Source organism: Tachypleus tridentatus, chromosome 1 (genome assembly GCF_004210375.1).
Source record: "Tachypleus tridentatus isolate NWPU-2018 chromosome 1, ASM421037v1, whole genome shotgun sequence".
Taxonomy (NCBI): Eukaryota; Metazoa; Arthropoda; class Merostomata; order Xiphosura; family Limulidae; genus Tachypleus; species Tachypleus tridentatus.
The window spans coordinates 107,107,368-107,126,861 of NC_134825.1; positions in this window are offsets into that span (position 1 = coordinate 107,107,368).

Sequence of the window (19,494 nt, forward strand, 5' to 3'; positions counted from 1 at the left end):
TTTATATCAGGCCTGTGTTTGATTGTTTGAGAGATATACACCGACGATAACAGATATTTTATATCAGGCCTGTGTTTGATTGTTTGAGAGCTATACACCGACGACAACAGATATTTTGTATCAGGCCTGTGTTTGATTGTTTGAGAGATATACACCGACGACAACAGATATTTTATATCAGGCCTGTGTTTGATTGTTTGAGAGATATACACCGACGATACAACAGATATTTTATATCAGGCCTGTGTTTGATTGTTTGAGAGATATACACCGACGATAACAGATATTTTATATCAGGCCTGTGTTTGATTGTTTGAGAGATATACACCGACGATAACAGATATTTTATATCAGGCCTGTGTTTGATTGTTTGAGAGCTATACACCGACGACAACAGATATTTTATATCAGGCCTGTGTTTGATTGTTTGAGAGCTATACACCGACGATAACAGATATTTTATATCAGGCCTGTGTTTGATTGTTTCAGGCCTGTGTTTGATTGTTTTAGACCGACTATACACCGACGATAACAGATATTTTATATCAGGCCTGTGTTTGATTGTTTGAGAGATATACACCGACGATAACAGATATTTTATATCAGGCCTGTGTTTGATTGTTTGAGAGCTATACACCGACGATAACAGATATTTTATATCAGGCCTGTGTTTGATTGTTTGAGAGCTATACACCGACGATAACAGATATTTTATATCAGGCCTGTGTTTGATTGTTTGAGAGCTATACACCGACGACAACAGATATTTTATATCAGGCCTGTGTTTGATTGTTTGAGAGATATACACCGACGATAACAGATATTTTATATCAGGCCTGTGTTTGATTGTTTGAGAGATATACACCGACGATAACAGATATTTTATATCAGGCCTGTGTTTGATTGTTTGAGAGATATACACCGACGATAACAGATATTGTTTTATACACCGACGACAACAGATATTTTATATCAGGCCTGTGTTTGATTGTTTGAGAGATATACACCGACGATAACAGATATTTTATATCAGGGCTGTGTTTGATTGTTTGAGAGCTATACACCGACGATAACAGATATTTTATATGAAGCATGTGTTTGATTGTTTGAGAGATATACACCGACGACAACAGATATTTTATATCAGGCCTGCCTGTGTTTTATTGTTTGATATCAGGCCTGTGTTTATACACCGACGACAACAGATATTTTATATCAGGCCTGTGTTTGATTGTTTGAGAGCTATACACCGACGATAACAGATATTTTATATCAGGCCTGTGTTTGATTGTTTGAGAGATATACACCGACGATAACAGATATTTTATATCAGGCCTGTGTTTGATTGTTTGAGAGCTATACACCGACGATAACAGATATTTTATATCAGGCCTGTGTTTGATTGTTTGAGAGATATACACCGACGATAACAGATATTTTATATCAGGCTTGTGTTTGATTGTTTGAGAGCTATACACCGACGATAACAGATATTTTATATCAGGCCTGTGTTTGATTGTTTGAGAGCTATACACCGACGACAACAGATATTTTATATCAGGCCTGTGTTTGATTGTTTGAGAGCTATACACCGACGATAACAGATATTTTATATCAGGCCTGTGTTTGATTGTTTGAGAGCTATTAACAGATATTTTATATCAAGATTGTGTTTGATTGTTTGAGAGCTATACACCGACGATAACAGATATTTTATATCAGGCCTGTGTTTGATTGTTTGAGAGCTATACACCGACGATAACAGATATTTTATATCAGGCCTGTGTTTGATTGTTTGAGAGATATACACCGACGACAACAGATATTTTATATCAGGCCTGTGTTTGATTGTTTGAGAGCTATACACCGACGACAACAGATATTTTATATCAGGCTGTGTTTGATTGTTTGAGAGCTATTAACAGATATTTTATATCAGGCCTGTGTTTGATTGTTTGAGAGATATACACCGACGATAACAGATATTTTATATCAGGCCTGTGTTTGATTGTTTGAGAGATATACACCGACGATAACAGATATTTTATATCAGGCCTGTGTTTGATTGTTTGAGAGCTATACACCGACGACAACAGATATTTTATATCAGGCCTGTGTTTGATTGTTTGAGAGATATACACCGACGACAGATATAACAGATATTTTATATCAGGCCTGTGTTTGATTGTTTGAGAGCTATACACCGACGACAACAGATATTTTATATCAGGCCTGTGTTTGATTGTTTGAGAGATATACACCGACGATAACAGATATTTTATATCAGGCCTGTGTTTGATTGTTTGAGAGCTATACACCGACGATAACAGATATTTTATATCAGGCCTGTGTTTGATTGTTTGAGAGCTATACACCGACGACAACAGATATTTTATATCAGGCCTGTGTTTGATTGTTTGAGAGCTATACACCGACGATAACAGATATTTTATATCAGGCCTGTGTTTGATTGTTTGAGAGATATACACCGACGATAACAGATATTTTATATCAGGCCTGTGTTTGATTGTTTGAGAGATATACACCGACGATAACAGATATTTTATATCAGGCCTGTGTTTGATTGTTTGAGAGCTATACACCGACGACAACAGATATTTTATATCAGGCCTGTGTTTGATTGTTTGAGAGATATACACCGACGATAACAGATATTTTATATCAGGCCTGTGTTTGATTGTTTGAGAGATATACACCGACGACAACAGATATTTTATATCAGGCCTGTGTTTGATTGTTTGAGAGCTATACACCGACGATAACAGATATTTTATATCAGGCCTGTGTTTGATTGTTTGAGAGCTATACACCGACGACAACAGATATTTTATATCAGGCCTGTGTTTGATTGTTTGAGAGATATACACCGACGATAACAGATATTTTATATCAGGCCTGTGTTTGATTGTTTGAGAGATATACACCGACGATAACAGATATTTTATATCAGGCCTGTGTTTGATTGTTTGAGAGCTATACACCGACGACAACAGATATTTTATATCAGGCCTGTGTTTGATTGTTTGAGAGATATACACCGACGATAACAGATATTTTATATCAGGCCTGTGTTTGATTGTTTGAGAGCTATACACCGACGACAACAGATATTTTATATCAGGCATGTGTTTTTTTTTTCAGCTATACACCGACGATAACAGATATTTTATATCAGGCCTGTGTTTGATTGTTTGAGAGATATACACCGACGATAACAGATATTTTATATCAGGCCTGTGTTTGATTGTTTGAGAGCTATACACCGACGACAACAGATATTTTATATCAGGCCTGTGTTTGATTGTTTGAGAGCTATACACCGACGACAACAGATATTTTATATCAGGCCTGTGTTTGATTGTTTGAGAGCTATACACCGACGATAACAGATATTTTATATCAGGCCTGTGTTTGATTGTTTGAGAGCTATACACCGACGACAACAGATATTTTATATCAGGCCTGTGTTTGATTGTTTGAGAGCTATACACCGAACGACAATAGATATTTTATATCGACGACAACAGATTGTGTTTGATTGTTTGAGAGCTATACACCGACGATAACAGATATTTTATATCAGGCCTGTGTTTGATTGTTTGAGAGCTATACACCGACGATAACAGATATTTTATATCAGGCCTGTGTTTGATTGTTTGAGAGATATACACCGACGATAACAGATATTTTATATCAGGCCTGTGTTTGATTGTTTGAGAGCTATACACCGACGACAACAGATATTTTATATCAGGCCTGTGTTTGATTGTTTGAGAGCTATACACCGACGATAACAGATATTTTATATCAGGCCTGTGTTTGATTGTTTGAGAGCTATACACCGACGATAACAGATATTTTATATCAGGCCTGTGTTTGATTGTTTTATATACACCGCCTGTATTTGATTGATTTGAGAGCTATACACCGACGATAACAGATATTTTATATCAGGCCTGTGTTTGATTGTTTGAGAGATATACACCGACGACAACAGATATTTTATATCAGGACTGTGTTTGCCTGTGTTTGATTGTTTGAGAGATATACACCGACGATAACAGATATTTTATATCAAGCATGTGTTTGATTGTTTGAGAGATATACACCGACGATAACAGATATTTTATATCAGGCATGTGTTTGATTGTTTGAGAGATATACACCGACGATAACAGATATTTTATATCAGGCCTGTGTTTGATTGTTTGAGAGATATACACCGACGATAACAGATATTTTATATCAGGCCTGTGTTTGATTGTTTGAGAGCTATACACCGACGACAACAGATATTTTATATCAGGCCTGTGTTTGATTGTTTGAGAGATATACACCGACGATAACAGATATTTTATATCAGGCAGATATTGTGTTTGATTGTTTGAGAGATATACACCGACGATAACAGATATTTTATATCAGGCCTGTGTTTGATTGTTTGAGAGATATACACCGACGATAACAGATATTTTATATCAGGCCTGTGTTTGATTGTTTGAGAGCTATACACCGACGACAACAGATATTTTATATCAGGCCTGTGTTTGATTGTTTGAGAGCTATACACCGACGATAACAGATATTTTATATCAGGCCTGTGTTTGATTGTTTGAGAGCTATACACCGACGATAACAGATATTTTATATCAGGCCTGTGTTTGATTGTTTGAGAGCTATACACGACGACGATAACAGATACACCGACGACAACAGATATTTTATATCAGGCCTGTGTTTGATTGTTTGATTGTTTGAGAGCTATACACCGACGATAACAGATATTTTATATCAGGCCTGTGTTTGATTGTTTGAGAGATATACACCGACGATAACAGATATTTTATATCAGGCCTGTGTTTGATTGTTTGAGAGCTATACACCGACGACAACAGATATTTTATATCAGGCCTGTGTTTGATTGTTTGAGAGCTATACACCGACGATAACAGATATTTTATATCAGGCCTGTGTTTGATTGTTTGAGAGCTATACACCGACGACAACAGATATTTTATATCAGGCCTGTGTTTGATTGTTTGAGAGATATACACCGACGATAACAGATATTTTATATCAGGCCTGTGTTTGATTGTTTGAGAGCTATACACCGACGATAACAGATATTTTATATCAGGCCTGTGTTTGATTGTTTGAGAGATATACACCGACGATAACAGATATTTTATATCAGGCCTGTGTTTGATTGTTTGAGAGATATACACCGACGATAACAGATATTTTATATCAGGCCTGTGTTTGATTGTTTGAGAGATATACACCGACGACAACAGATATTTTATATCAGGCCTGTGTTTGATTGTTTGAGAGATATACACCGACGATAACAGATATTTTATATCAGGCCTGTGTTTGATTGTTTGAGAGCTATACACCGACGATAACAGATATTTTATATCAGGCCTGTGTTTGATTGTTTGAGAGATATACACCGACGATAACAGATATTTTATATCAGGCCTGTGTTTGATTGTTTGAGATATACACCGACGATAACAGATATTTTATATCAGGCCTGTGTTTGATTGTTTGAGAGCTATACACCGACGATAACAGATATTTTATATCAGGCCTGTGTTTGATTGTTTGAGAGCTATACACCGACGATAACAGATATTTTAGGCCTGTGTTTATCAGGCGACGATAACAGATATTTTATATGTGTTTGATTGTTTGAGAGCTATACACCGACGACAACAGATATTTTATATCAGGCCTGTGTTTGATTGTTTGAGAGATATACACCGACGATAACAGATATTTTATATCAGGCCTGTGTTTGATTGTTTGAGATATACACCGACGATAACAGATATTTTATATCAGGCCTGTGTTTGATTGTTTGAGAGATATACACCGACGATAACAGATATTTTATATCAGGTCTGTGTTTGATTGTTTGAGAGATATAGACCGACGATAACAGATATTTTATATCAGGCATGTGTTTTATTGTTTGAGAGATATATACACCGACGATAACAGATGATTTATATCAGGCCTATGTTTGATTGTTTGAGAGATATACACCTACGATAACAGATATTTTATATCAGGCCTGTGTTTGATTGTTTGAGAGCTATACACCGACGATAACAGATATTTTATATCAGGCCTGTGTTTGATTGTTTGAGAGATATACACCGACGATAACAGATATTTTATATCAGGCCTGTGTTTGATTGTTTGAGAGCTATACACCGACGACAACAGATATTTTATATCAGGCTGTGTGTTTGATTGTTTGAGAGATATACACCGACGATAACAGATATTTTATATCAGGCCTGTGTTTGATTGTTTGAGAGATATACACCGACGATAACAGATATTTTATATCAGGCCTGTGTTTGATTGTTTGAGAGATATACACCGACGATAACAGATATTTTATATCAGGCCTGTGTTTGATTGTTTGAGAGATATACACCGACGATAACAGATATTTTATATCAGGCCTGTGTTTGATTGTTTGAGAGCTATACACCGACGATAACAGATATTTTATATCAGGCCTGTGTTTGATTGTTTGAGAGCTATACACCGACGACAACAGATATTTTATATCAGGCCTGTGTTTGATTGTTTGAGAGATATACACCGACGATAACAGATATTTTATATCAGGCCTGTGTTTGATTGTTTGAGAGCTATACACCGACGATAACAGATATTTTATATCAGGCCTGTGTTTGATTGTTTGAGAGCTATACACCGACGATAACAGATATTTTATATCAGGCCTGTGTTTGATTGTTTGAGAGATATACACCGACGATAACAGATATTTTATATCAGGCCTGTGTTTGATTGTTTGAGAGATATACACCGACGATAACAGATATTTTATATCAGGCCTGTGTTTGATTGTTTGAGAGCTATACACCGACGACAACAGATATTTTATATCAGGCCTGTGTTTGATTGTTTGAGAGCTATACACCGACGATAACAGATATTTTATATCAGGCATGTGTTTGATTGTTTGAGAGATATACACCGACGATAACAGATATTTTATATCAGGCCTGTGTTTGATTGTTTGAGAGATATACACCGACGATAACAGATATTTTATATCAGGCCTGTGTTTGATTGTTTGAGAGCTATACACCGACGATAACAGATATTTTATATCAGGCCTGTGTTTGATTGTTTGAGAGCTATACACCGACGATAACAGATATTTTATATCAGGCCTGTGTTTGATTGTTTGAGATATACACCGACGATAACAGATATTTTATATCTTTGATTGTTTGAGAGCTATACACCGACGATAACAGATATTTTATATCAGGCCTGTGTTTGATTGTTTGAGAGCTATACACCGACGACAACAGATATTTTGTATCAGGCCTGTGTTTGATTGTTTGAGAGCTATACACCGACGACAACAGATATTTTATATCAGGCCTGTGTTTGATTGTTTGAGAGATATACACCGACGATAACAGATATTTTATATCAGGCATGTGTTTGATTGTTTGAGAGCTATACACCGACGACAACAGATATTTTATATCAGGCCTGTGTTTGATTGTTTGAGAGATATACACCGACGATAACAGATATTTTATATCAGGCCTGTGTTTGATTGTTTGAGAGATATACACCGACGATAACAGATATTTTATATCAGGCCTGTGTTTGATTGTTTGAGAGCTATACACCGACGACAACAGATATTTTATATCAGGCCTGTGTTTGATTGTTTGAGAGATATACACCGACGATAACAGATATTTTATATCAGGCCTGTGTTTGATTGTTTGAGAGATATACACCGACGATAACAGATATTTTATATCAGGCCTGTGTTTGATTGTTTGAGAGCTATACACCGACGACAACAGATATTTTGTATCAGGCCTGTGTTTGATTGTTTGAGAGATATACACCGACGACAACAGATATTTTATATCAGGCCTGTGTTTGATTGTTTGAGAGATATACACCGACGATAACAGATATTTTATATCAGGCTTGTGTTTGATTGTTTGAGAGATATACACCGACGATAACAGATTTTATACAGATATTAACAGATATTTTATATCAGGCCTGTGTTTGATTGTTTGAGAGCTATACACCGACGACAACAGATATTTTATATCAGGCCTGTGTTTGATTGTTTGAGAGATATACACCGACGATAACAGATATTTTATATCAGGCCTGTGTTTGATTGTTTGAGAGCTATACACCGACGACAACAGATATTTTGTATCAGGCCTGTGTTTGATTGTTTGAGAGCTATACACCGACGATAACAGATATTTTATATCAGGCATGTGTTTGATTGTTTGAGAGCTATACACCGACGACAACAGATATTTTGTATCAGGCCTGTGTTTGATTGTTTGAGAGATATACACCGACGATAACAGATATTTTATATCAGGCCTGTGTTTGATTGTTTGAGAGATATACGACGACGATAACAGATATTTTATATCAGGCCTGTGTTTGATTGTTTGAGAGCTATACACCGACGACAACAGATATTTTATATCAGGCCTGTGTTTGATTGTTTGAGAGATATACACCGACGATAACAGATATTTTATATCAGGCCTGTGTTTGATTGTTTGAGAGATATACACCGACGATAACAGATATTTTATATCAGGCCTGTGTTTGATTGTTTGAGAGCTATACACCGACGATAACAGATATTTTATATCAGGCCTGTGTTTGATTGTTTGAGAGATATACACCGACGATAACAGATATTTTATATCAGGCCTGTGTTTGATTGTTTGAGAGCTATACACCGACGATAACAGATATTTTATATCAGGCCTGTGTTTGATTGTTTGAGAGCTATACACCGACGATAACAGATATTTTATATCAGGCCTGTGTTTGATTGTTTGAGAGATATACACCGACGATAACAGATGTTTGATTGTTTTATATCGACAACAGATATTTTGTTTGATTGTTTGAGAGCTATACACCGACGATAACAGATATTTTATATCAGGCCTGTGTTTGATTGTTTGAGAGCTATACACCGACGACAACAGATATTTTATATCAGGCCTGTGTTTGATTGTTTGAGAGATATACACCGACGATAACAGATATTTTATATCAGGCCTGTGTTTGATTGTTTGAGAGCTATACACCGACGACAACAGATATTTTATATCAGGCCTGTGTTTGATTGTTTGAGAGATATACACCGACGATAACAGATATTTTATATCAGGCCTGTGTTTGATTGTTTTATACACCGACGATAACAGATATTTTATATCAGGCCTGTGTTTGATTGTTTGAGAGCTATACACCGACGACAACAGATATTTTGTATCAGGCCTGTGTTTGATTGTTTGAGAGATATACACCGACGACAACAGATATTTTATATCAGGCCTGTGTTTGATTGTTTGAGAGATATACACCGACGATAACAGATATTTTATATCAGGCATGTGTTTGATTGTTTGAGAGATATACACCGACGATACAACAGATATTTTATATCAGGCCTGTGTTTGATTGTTTGAGAGATATACACCGACGATAACAGATATTTTATATCAGGCCTGTGTTTGATTGTTTGAGAGCTATACACCGACGACAACAGATATTTTATATCAGGCCTGTGTTTGATTGTTTGAGAGATATACACCGACGATAACAGATATTTTATATCAGGCCTGTGTTTGATTGTTTGAGAGCTATACACCGACGATAACAGATATTTTATATCAGGCCTGTGTTTGATTGTTTGAGAGCTATACACCGACGATAACAGATATTTTATATCAGGCCTGTGTTTGATTGTTTGAGAGCTATACACCGACGATAACAGATATTTTATATCAGGCCTGTGTTTGATTGTTTGAGAGATATACACCGACGATAACAGATATTTTATATCAGGCCTGTGTTTGATTGTTTGAGAGCTATACACCGACGATAACAGATATTTTGTTTATCAGGCCTGTGTTTGATTGTTTGAGAGCTATACACCGACGATAACAGATATTTTATATCAGGCCTGTGTTTGATTGTTTGAGAGCTATACACCGACGACAACAGATATTTTATATCAGGCCTGTGTTTGATTGTTTGAGAGATATACACCGACGATAACAGATATTTTATATCAGGCCTGTGTTTGATTGTTTGAGAGCTATACACCGACGATAACAGATATTTTATATCAGGCCTGTGTTTGATTGTTTGAGAGCTATACACCGACGATAACAGATATTTTATATCAGGCCTGTGTTTGATTGTTTGAGAGCTATACACCGACGACAACAGATATTTTATATCAGGCCTGTGTTTGATTGTTTGAGAGATATACACCGACGATAACAGATATTTTATATCAGGCCTGTGTTTGATTGTTTGAGAGATATACACCGACGATAACAGATATTTTATATCAGGCCTGTGTTTGATTGTTTGAGAGCTATACACCGACGACAACAGATATTTTATATCAGGCCTGTGTTTGATTGTTTGAGAGATATACACCGACGATAACAGATATTTTATATCAGGCCTGTGTTTGATTGTTTGAGAGATATACACCGACGATCAACAGATATTTTATATCAGGCCTGTGTTTGATTGTTTGAGAGCTATACACCGACGACAACAGATATTTTATATCAGGCCTGTGTTTGATTGTTTGAGAGATATACACCGACGATAACAGATATTTTATATCAGGCCTGTGTTTGATTGTTTGAGAGATATACACCGACGATAACAGATATTTTATATCAGGCCTGTGTTTGATTGTTTGAGAGATATACACCGACGACAACAGATATTTTATATCAGGCCTGTGTTTGATTGTTTGAGAGATATACACCGACGATAACAGATATTTTATATCAGGCCTGTGTTTGATTGTTTGAGAGCTATACACCGACGACAACAGATATTTTATATCAGGCCTGTGTTTGATTGTTTGAGAGCTATACACCGACGATAACAGATATTTTATATCAGGCCTGTGTTTGATTGTTTGAGAGATATACACCGACGATAACAGATATTTTATATCAGGCCTGTGTTTGATTGTTTGAGAGATATACACCGACGATAACAGATATTTTATATCAGATATTTTATATCAGGATAACAGATATTTTATATCAGGCCTGTGTTTGATTGTTTGAGAGCTATACACCGACGACAACAGATATTTTATATCAGGCCTGTGTTTGATTGTTTGAGAGCTATACACCGACGATAACAGATATTTTATATCAGGCCTGTGTTTGATTGTTTGAGAGCTATACACCGACGATAACAGATATTTTATATCAGGCCTGTGTTTGATTGTTTGAGAGATATACACCGACGATAACAGATATTTTATATCAGGCCTGTGTTTGATTGTTTGAGAGCTATACACCGACGACAACAGATATTTTATATCAGGCCTGTGTTTGATTGTTTGAGAGCTATACACCGACGATAACAGATATTTTATATCAGGCCTGTGTTTGATTGTTTGAGAGATATACACCGACGATAACAGATATTTTATATCAGGCATGTGTTTGATTGTTTGAGAGCTATACACCGACGATAACAGATATTTTATATCAGGCCTGTGTTTGATTGTTTGAGAGATATACACCGACGATAACAGATATTTTATATCAGGCCTGTGTTTTTGTTTGAGAGATATACACCGACGACCTGTGTTTGTTTGATTGTTTGAGAGCTATACACCGACGACAACAGATATTTTGTATCAGGCCTGTGTTTGATTGTTTGAGAGATATACACCGACGACAACAGATATTTTATATCAGGCCTGTGTTTGATTGTTTGAGAGATATACACCGACGATAACAGATATTTTATATCAGGCCTGTGTTTGATTGTTTGAGAGCTATACACCGACGATAACAGATATTTTATATCAGGCCTGTGTTTGATTGTTTGAGAGATATACACCGACGATAACAGATATTTTATATCAGGCCTGTGTTTGATTGTTTGAGAGATATACACCGACGACAACAGATATTTTATATCAGGCCTGTGTTTGATTGTTTGAGAGATATACACCGACGACAACAGATATTTTATATCAGGCCTGTGTTTGATTGTTTGAGAGATATACACCGACGACAACAGATATTTTATATCAGGCCTGTGTTTGATTGTTTGAGAGATATACACCGACGATAACAGATATTTTATATCAGGCTTGTGTTTGATTGTTTGAGAGATATACACCGACGATAACAGATATTTTATATCAGGCCTGTGTTTGATTGTTTGAGAGATATACACCGACGATAACAGATATTTTATATCAGGCCTGTGTTTGATTGTTTGAGAGATATACACCGACGATAACAGATATTTTATATCAGGCCTGTGTTTGATTGTTTGAGAGCTATACACCGACGATAACAGATATTTTATATCAGGCCTGTGTTTGATTGTTTGAGAGCTATACACCGACGACAACAGATATTTTATATCAGGCCTGTGTTTGATTGTTTGAGAGATATACACCGACGATAACAGATATTTTATATCAGGCCTGTGTTTGATTGTTTGAGAGCTATACACCGACGATAACAGATATTTTATATCAGGCCTGTGTTTGATTGTTTGAGAGCTATACACCGACGATAACAGATATTTTATATCAGGCCTGTGTTTGATTGTTTGAGAGCTATACACCGACGACAACAGATATTTTATATCAGGCCTGTGTTTGATTGTTTGAGAGATATACACCGACGATAACAGATATTTTATATCAGGCCTGTGTTTGATTGTTTGAGAGATATACACCGACGATAACAGATATTTTATATCAGGCATGTGTTTGATTGTTTGAGAGATATACACCGACGATAACAGATATTTTATATCAGGCATGTGTTTGATTGTTTGAGAGCTATACACCGACGACAACAGATATTTTATATCAGGCCTGTGTTTGATTGTTTGAGAGATATACACCGACGATAACAGATATTTTATATCAGGCCTGTGTTTGATTGTTTGAGAGATATACACCGACGATAACAGATATTTTATATCAGGCCTGTGTTTGATTGTTTGAGAGATATACACCGACGATAACAGATATTTTATATCAGGCCTGTGTTTGATTGTTTGAGAGCTATACACCGACGACAACAGATATTTTATATCAGGCCTGTGTTTGATTGTTTGAGAGCTATACACCGACGACAACAGATATTTTATATCAGGCCTGTGTTTGATTGTTTGAGAGATATACACCGACGATAACAGATATTTTATATCAGGCCTGTGTTTGATTGTTTGAGAGCTATACACCGACGACAACAGATATTTTATATCAGGCCTGTGTTTGATTGTTTGAGAGATATACACCGACGATAACAGATATTTTATATCAGGCCTGTGTTTGATTGTTTGAGAGCTATACACCGACGATAACAGATATTTTATATCAGGCCTGTGTTTGATTGTTTGAGAGCTATACACCGACGACAACAGATATTTTGTATCAGGCCTGTGTTTGATTGTTTGAGAGCTATACACCGACGACAACAGATATTTTATATCAGGCCTGTGTTTGATTGTTTGAGAGCTATACACCGACGATAACAGATATTTTATATCAGGCCTGTGTTTGATTGTTTGAGAGATATACACCGACGATAACAGATATTTTATATCAGGCCTGTGTTTGATTGTTTGAGAGATATACACCGACGATAACAGATATTTTATATCAGGCCTGTGTTTGATTGTTTGAGAGATATACACCGACGATAACAGATATTTTATATCAGGCCTGTGTTTGATTGTTTGAGAGCTATACACCGACGACAACAGATATTTTATATCAGGCCTGTGTTTGATTGTTTGAGAGATATACACCGACGATAACAGATATTTTATATCAGGCCTGTGTTTGATTGTTTGAGAGCTATACACCGACGATAACAGATATTTTATATCAGGCCTGTGTTTGATTGTTTGAGAGATATACACCGACGATAACAGATATTTTATATCAGGCCTGTGTTTGATTGTTTGAGAGCTATACACCGACGACAACAGATATTTTATATCAGGCCTGTGTTTGATTGTTTGAGAGATATACACCGACGATAACAGATATTTTATATCAGGCCTGTGTTTGATTGTTTGAGAGCTATACACCGACGACAACAGATATTTTATATCAGGCCTGTGTTTGATTGTTTTTGAGAGATATACACCGACGATAACAGATATTTTATATCAGGCTTGTGTTTGATTGTTTGAGAGCTATACACCGACGATAACAGATATTTTATATCAGGCCTGTGTTTGATTGTTTGAGAGATATACACCGACGATAACAGATATTTTATATCAGGCCTGTGTTTGATTGTTTGAGAGATATACACCGACGATAACAGATATTTTATATCAGGCTATGTTTTTGATTATTTGAGAGCTATACACCGACGACAACAGATATTTTGTATCAGGCCTGTGTTTGATTGTTTGAGAGATATACACCGACGATAACAGATATTTTATATCAGGCCTGTGTTTGATTGTTTGAGAGCTATACACCGACGATAACAGATATTTTATATCAGGCCTGTGTTTGATTGTTTGAGAGCTATACACCGACGACAACAGATATTTTATATCAGGCCTGTGTTTGATTGTTTGAGAGATATACACCGACGATAACAGATATTTTATATCAGGCCTGTGTTTGATTGTTTGAGAGATATACACCGACGATAACAGATATTTTATATCAGGCCTGTGTTTGATTGTTTGAGAGCTATACACCGACGACAACAGATATTTTATATCAGGCCTGTGTTTGATTGTTTGAGAGCTATACACCGACGATAACAGATATTTTATATCAGGCCTGTGTTTGATTGTTTGAGAGCTATACACCGACGATAACAGATATTTTATATCAGGCCTGTGTTTGATTGTTTGAGAGCTATACACCGACGACAACAGATATTTTATATCAGGCCTGTGTTTGATTGTTTGAGAGCTATACACCGACGATAACAGATATTTTTATATCAGGAGCTATGTTTATATTGTTTGAGAGATATACACCGACGATAACAGATATTTTATATCAGGCCTGTGTTTGTTTGAGAGATATACGCCGACGATAACAGATATTTTATATGAGGCCTGTGTTTGATTGTGTGAAAGCGATACACCGACGATAACAGATATTTTTTCAGGCCTGTGTTTATCAGGCCTGTGTTTGATTGTTTGAGAGCTATACACCGACGATAACAGATATTTTATATCAGGCATGTGTTTGATTGTTTGAGAGATATACACCGACGATAACAGATATTTTATATCAGGCCTGTGTTTGATTGTTTGAGAGATATACACCGACGATAACAGATATTTTATATCAGGCCTGTGTTTGATTGTTTGAGAGATATACACCGACGATAACAGATATTTTATATCAGGCCTGTGTTTGATTGTTTGAGAGATATACACCGACGATAACAGATATTTTATATCAGGCCTGTGTTTGATTGTTTGAGAGATATACACCGACGATAACAGATATTTTATATCAGGCCTGTGTTTGATTGTTTGAGAGATATACACCGACGATAACAGATATTTTATATCAGGCCTGTGTTTGATTGTTTGAGAGCTATACACCGACGACAACAGATATTTTATATCAGGCCTGTGTTTGATTGTTTGAGAGCTATACACCGACGATAACAGATATTTTATATCAGGCCTGTGTTTGATTGTTTGAGAGCTATACACCGACGACAGATATTTTATAACAGATATTTTATATCAGGCCTGTGTTTGATTGTTTGAGAGCTATACACCGACGATAACAGATATTTTATATCAGGCCTGTGTTTGATTGTTTGAGAGCTATACACCGACGACAACAGATATTTTATATCAGGCCTGTGTTTGATTGTTTGAGAGATATACACCGACGATAACAGATATTTTATATCAGGCCTGTGTTTGATTGTTTGAGAGATATACACCGACGATAACAGATATTTTATATCAGGCCTGTGTTTGATTGTTTGAGAGCTATACACCGACGACAACAGATATTTTATATCAGGCCTGTGTTTGATTGTTTGAGAGATATACACCGACGATAACAGATATTTTATATCAGGCCTGTGTTTGATTGTTTGAGAGCTATACACCGACGACAACAGATATTTTATATCAGGCCTGTGTTTGATTGTTTGAGAGCTATACACCGACGATAACAGATATTTTATATCAGGCCTGTGTTTGATTGTTTGAGAGCTATACACCGACGACAACAGATATTTTATATCAGGCCTGTGTTTGATTGTTTGAGAGCTATACACCGACGATAACAGATATTTTATATCAGGCCTGTGTTTGATTGTTTGAGAGATATACACCGACGATAACAGATATTTTATATCAGGCCTGTGTTTGATTGTTTGAGAGATATACACCGACGATAACAGATATTTTATATCAGGCCTGTGTTTGATTGTTTTTGAGAGCTATACACCGACGATAACAGATATTTTATATCAGGCCTGTGTTTGATTGTTTGAGAGATATACACCGACGATAACAGATATTTTATATCAGGCCTGTGTTTGATTGTTTGAGAGATATACACCGACGATAACAGATATTTTATATCAGGCCTGTGTTTGATTGTTTGAGAGATATACACCGACGATAACAGATATTTTATATCAGGCCTGTGTTTGATTGTTTGAGAGCTATACACCGACGACAACAGATATTTTATATCAGGCCTGTGTTTGATTGTTTGAGATATACGACGATAACAGATATTTTATATCAGGCCTGTGTTTGATTGTTTGAGAGATATACACCGACGATAACAGATATTTTATATCAGGCCTGTGTTTGATTGTTTGAGAGATATACACCGACGACAACAGATATTTTATATCAGGCCTGTGTTTGATTGTTTGAGAGCTATACACCGACGACAACAGATATTTTATATCAGGCCTGTGTTTGATTGTTTGAGAGCTATACACCGACGATAACAGATATTTTATATCAGGCCTGTGTTTGATTGTTTGAGAGATATACACCGACGATAACAGATATTTTATATCATGATTGTTTGAGAGATATACACCGACGATAACAGATATTTTATATCAGGCCTGTGTTTGATTGTTTGAGAGCTATACACCGACGACAACAGATATTTTATATCAGGCCTGTGTTTGATTGTTTGAGAGATATACACCGACGATAACAGATATTTTATATCAGGCCTGTGTTTGATTGTTTATATATACACCGACGCAGATATTTTATATCAGGCTGTGTTTGATTGTTTGAGAGATATACACCGACGATAACAGATATTTTATATCAGGCCTGTGTTTGATTGTTTGAGAGATATACACCGACGACAACAGATATTTTATATCAGGCCTGTGTTTGATTGTTTGAGAGCTATACACCGACGACAACAGATATTTTGTATCAGGCCTGTGTTTGATTGTTTGAGAGATATACACCGACGATAACAGATATTTTTATATCAGGCTATACACCGACGATAACAGATATGTGTTTGATTGTTTGAGAGCTATACACCGACGATAACAGATATTTTATATCAGGCCTGTGTTTGATTGTTTGAGAGCTATACACCGACGATAACAGATATTTTATATCAGGCATGTGTTTGATTGTTTGAGAGCTATACACCGACGATAACAGATATTTTATATCAGGCCTGTGTTTGATTGTTTGAGAGCTATACACCGACGACAACAGATATTTTATATCAGGCCTGTGTGTTTGATTGTTTGAGAGATATACACCGACGATAACAGATATTTTATATCAGGCCTGTGTTTGATTGTTTGAGAGATATACACCGACGATAACAGATATTTTATATCAGGCATGTGTTTGATTGTTTGAGAGATATACACCGACGATAACAGATATTTTATATCAGGCCTGTGTTTGATTGTTTTTACACCGACGAGAGCTATACACCGACGATAACAGATATTTTATATCAGGCCTGTGTTTGATTGTTTGAGAGATATACACCGACGATAACAGATATTTTATATCAGGCCTGTGTTTGATTGTTTGAGAGCTATACACCGACGACAACAGATATTTTGTATCAGGCCTGTGTTTGATTGTTTGAGAGCTATACACCGACGACAACAGATATTTTATATCAGGCCTGTGTTTGATTGTTTGAGAGCTATACACCGACGATAACAGATATTTTATATCAGGCCTGTGTTTGATTGTTTGAGAGCTATACACCGACGATAACAGATATTTTATATCAGGCCTGTGTTTGATTGTTTGAGAGATATACACCGACGATAACAGATATTTTATATCAGGCCTGTGTTTGATTGTTTGAGAGCTATACACCGACGACAACAGATATTTTGTATCAGGCCTGTGTTTGATTGTTTGAGAGCTATACACCGACGACAACAGATATTTTATATCAGGCCTGTGTTTGATTGTTTGAGAGCTATACACCGACGATAACAGATATTTTATATCAGGCCTGTGTTTGATTGTTTGAGAGCTATACACCGACGATAACAGATATTTTATATCAGGCCTGTGTTTGATTGTTTGAGAGCTATACACCGACGATAACAGATATTTTATATCAGGCCTGTGTTTGATTGTTTGAGAGCTATACACCGACGATAACAGATATTTTATATCAGGCCTGTGTTTGATTGTTTGAGAGATATACACCGACGATAACAGATATTTTATATCAGGCCTGTGTTTGATTGTTTGAGAGCTATACACCGACGACAACAGATATTTTATATCAGGCCTGTGTTTGATTGTTTGAGAGATATACACCGACGATAACAGATATTTTATATCAGGCCTGTGTTTGATTGTTTGAGAGATATACACCGACGATAACAGATATTTTATATCAGGCCTGTGTTTGATTGTTTGAGAGATATACACCGACGATAACAGATATTTTATATCAGGCCTGTGTTTGATTGTTTGAGAGATATACACCGACGATAACAGATATTTTATATCAGGCGTGTGTTTGATTGTTTGAGAGATATACGCCGACGATAACAGATATTTTATATCAGGCCTGTGTTTGATTGTTTGAGAGATATACACCGACGACAACAGATATTTTATATCAGGCCTGTGTTTGATTGTTTGAGAGATATACACCGACGATAACAGATATTTTATATCAGGCCTGTGTTTGATTGTTTGAGAGATATACACCGACGATAACAGATATTTTATATCAGGCCTGTGTTTGATTGTTTGAGAGCTATACACCGACGACAACAGATATTTTATATCAGGCCTGTGTTTGATTGTTTGAGAGATATACACCGACGACAGAACAGATATTTTATATCAGGCCTGTGTGTTTGATTGTTTGAGAGATATACA